Genomic DNA, 4,029 nt, shown 5'->3' on the forward strand with positions numbered 1-4,029 from the left:
AGGGTTAACTACGAAGGCGTGCGTAACCTCGACGACCCCACAGTGTTTATTTTCTCCGGAGACCGCGTCTAAAACCGGTCCCGTCGTATCTCTTTTCCCACGTTTTCGTGAACGACTCCCTTGCCGCGGGCGATCCTGGGTTTTTACCCAAAACAGCGGTAATTCCCAGTCAATGGTCCGAGAACTAAATTTCTTTTAATTTTTTTTAGCCGCGACCGACCGGGACGTAACTATAACCTACCCAAAGTTTAGGAATGACACTGCACATAATGATAGACTATTACATAAGAAACATGTATGTCAAGTTTGGATTGCGGCATATTGAATATACTGAAGATATGAAGAGCAACATTATTTTTAAAAAAGAGTTTTTCACAATTATCTTTGAAATTATTCACATTATAGAAAACGTTTTCAAACAAAAAATGTAGGAAATTAAAGTTTTCACAACAGGTTATACTCTTCAATCATATAACTTTAACCGTTTTTATGGTAGAACGCTGTGAGAACGAGGTAAAGTTGCACATTAACTACTCTGTCTTTTTTAATTTTTGTGGAACCTAGCATCTTTGCATATTTTTCACGATTATCCGGGGGGCGCAAGAGAAAAGGCAAATCCTCTCTCCTTGTGGAGAGGCGCAGCCCTCCTGCCTACACACTTACAACACGAACATAAAAATACTTCATAATTGATTCTTTTTTTCCACTATATTTTTTTTACGTGGGAGAAATGCCTACGCATTCCCCGACCCCTAGAAAAACGTCGAGGGTATGTGGGACTTGCATCTATTAAAACCCCCACGGTGCCAACCTCTTTCATTTTTTAACCCAGGGGAAATGCATTCCGCACACTCCACCCCACCGAGTGGTGGAATGGAGTAGTATGAGACTCCCCCCGCCAGAGCTCACCCTGACGGGGTATACCCACTAAAATTCCTGGGACGACCGTCTGCTGCCCATTAAGACGCACTCCGGAATCTCTAAGGCAGAACAATCCGGGGTGACGGCGGCAGGCTAAGGGCCTAACTAGGCCCCACCCCTTGGGATGAGGAGCAAGCTCCTCCGCAACAAAGGGAAGGAGACATAACCTCATCTCCGTCGTCTGCGGACCGAGTGCAATGAGAGGTTAAACTAAATTTCTCTCAGCACCAGGTCAAACGCCGAAGCGGACCTATCTCCTTTTGTAATGATCTCTTTTGACTCGGGGAAAGCTTTCCCCCCACACCGCGTCCAGTTTCCGCCAAACCAAGCCCCAACTAAAGCTTGGAGCGACGGTGACTAGGCTTTGCCTTTTTGGGTCTTGTGTGCTTCAAAAAAGCAGCAAGGGCCAGCCTCGCTTGGGTCTTTTTAGGCTGAGACTTTGAAGGCACCGTCTTGGGTGCTGGCGGTGATAATACTGCCGGAACCGGGGTCGGCTCCTTGGAACCAGAGGGACTATGTCCCCCAGAACTAGAGGGAGCCAAAGCCCAACCCGCCACCAACGGGGTGGTAATTGGAGAGGATGAGGTATCCGAGATTCCTAGGGGTTCGGTTTTCATTCTCTCCTCGGCCGCGCCGGAAGCTACCCCGTCAGGAAAAAACTTCCCAGCCGACCGCCGTCTTGCCTGCCCGGCAACGCCCTGTGCCAGCTGCGCCGGCGTTGCAAACGTGTCGCGAGGCCGCCAACGCGGGCAGGTGGGAGTTGGCACGAAAAACCTCCCAACACATTACGGGCTTTTCGGCCCAGGTCCGCACACAACGAACACCGCAGCTCGGGTGCCGTGCACTTCCGCAAGACATGGCCCGTCAGACCGCATTAGAAGCAAATCTCCGAGCGGTCCTTTTCGGAAACGAGGCCAAATTGCCCCACATGTCCTGCGCGCAAACAGCGGTAACACCGGAGGAGGGCGAACTTGGAGCGGCTCCACGCGCGCCATCATTCACCCCAGCCTGACCTTTCCGGCAGCGGCCAGCTGCTTGGCCGCCGAAATCGGGCACTGGACCCAGTCCGAAGAAAAGAGCCCAAAGCTCACCCAAGTGGATTTCTCCCTCCGGACAGCCGCCCTCCAAGGCAAGCGCCGCCATCACTTTCTCGCGGGAAACCGTACCGTCGATCCCCCGTACCCGGATATTCCCGGGACGCGAGGGGCGGCGGATCCTAATCACAGTCCCCGCGAAAACTCCTTCCATTTTTGCAGCCAAGGCGTCAGCCTTTGGCTGCCATGTCCGGGCCGGGAACTTAAATCATCAATTCTCCGGTCATTGTCCTCCGAAGGCGTACCTCCCGAATCCCTCAAGTTCAAGAGGTATCGCCATACGGCATCTCTTCACGGCCTCAGAAAAGTCAATCGAAGCGGTCGGGTCTCAGGCTACCACAATTGCGGCAATCGTGAGGGCTTGGAACCTGATCTGCCACTTCTTCTTTGCCGTTTTCTGGTGGTCCTCCCGAAGGGGGAGCCCCAAGAGTAGGTCGGGCCGCAGGGGCCAATGCCCCAGACAAGCTCGCCGTCTTTTTCCTGGCCTCTGCCGCCTCTGACGGAGTCGACGGGCACGGGTTCACAACATTTTGCGGCGCTCGGGAATACGGAGCGGCCAAAGGACGAACACCGACCGAGGCCGTTGGTTTCGCCTCGGAAACCGAGCGCAAACGCGTATCCGCCCCCTTGCGACTACGCGTATTTCCTTCACCCGTCCGTCTCGCCGCCGGAACGGGGGGAACAAAGGCGGCGAGTTTGGCGTCAATGAGAGCGCCGATTATCTCAAAGAGGTCGTTGGATATTCCTACCGGTACCAGGTGAGGGAGAAGGCGACGACATCTTGACCTTGGCCTGCAAGGCAGCCACCTCCTCCCTGAGGAGCCTGACTTCAAGTCGGAGCATCTCGTTCTCTTTGTAAACCTGGGAGAGGACACGTGCCGTCCTCGCCGCCAAGTTGTCTTTTAGACGGACGTAGAGCGCATTGGCCACTCTACATATGTCCCGGCCCGCCTCTCTAAGAGCTTTTATGTTCGTGCCCTTGAGATGTTTGGCACGGCTCGCTATTTCATCGCAGACCCCAACGGCCTTATAAATAAGATCGATGAGATCTACGGTTGAGCGCGTTTTGCACTCACGCTCAGCGTCGCTCCCGTCCATCGTTAGGCACATCCGACAAAGACAACGGACGGACTCCGCGTCGTTCGCCTCGACTCCGACCCAGACGTAGGTGTAGTCAGGTGTAGAGTGCCTTTTAGAAGGTGCCCCTGCAGCATCTACAGTTTGCCTCTTAAAGACTAAGCGCGCGGTGCGCAAAGCCTCGCGGGCTCCCAAGGCCACATATTGGCCATAGGAGGGAGGGCGACCACGGCCATTTGGCTTAGCTGCTGAGGCAGCCGCCCAGGCAGCGAGCTTCTCCTCATTGAGAGAGAGACGGGTAGTGGCCTCGTCTCCAGAGGAGACCACATCCATATCCTCTCCCTTTGGGAGCCTCCAAAAACTCCGTGGAGACCACGGAGCCAACTGACGAGATGGATTCGGACGAATCCACTTGCCTTAGTATTATCTAGGGAAGACGCCTCCTCCTCAGACATACGCCGTCCACCACAGGACTTGACGGTCTTTTCTTCGCAGACGCAGAATAGGTGGAAAAGCCTGCGGTGCAGGCTTTTTCACTCTTCCACGCCGAGACCTGGTCGTTCGGTCGGGCTAGTCCGGTAAATTCACTTGTTTTTTCTCGCTTATCCCATAAAAAGAAGAAGCGGTTTTATATCGGTCTTGAACCTGACCTAAGTCGGCTAACCTGGCTAACGAGCCCAACCTGCCCAGGTTTGAAATCGAGGTTTTCTTTTCCCTAGGCACACTCTTAGTCTAGCCGCTCACTGAAGACCTGTCCGGCAAAGGAGATCCTGCCAGGAACCGAAGTTCCTGCCGGTAGCCCCTCAGATCATCACGGCACTGTTACGTCCGAGTGTTCAAGGTCACGGTTCGACGAAACCGTTTACACTTGTCGAACGTACGTTCTCCCTTTATGGTCAGCCGTACTGGCTTTACCGGGGCGGAGAATGAGGATTTT

This window comes from Pseudomyrmex gracilis, unplaced genomic scaffold (genome assembly GCF_002006095.1).
Source record: "Pseudomyrmex gracilis isolate BER0280 unplaced genomic scaffold, ASM200609v1 scaffold_1041, whole genome shotgun sequence".
In the NCBI taxonomy this organism is placed as follows: Eukaryota; Metazoa; Arthropoda; class Insecta; order Hymenoptera; family Formicidae; genus Pseudomyrmex; species Pseudomyrmex gracilis.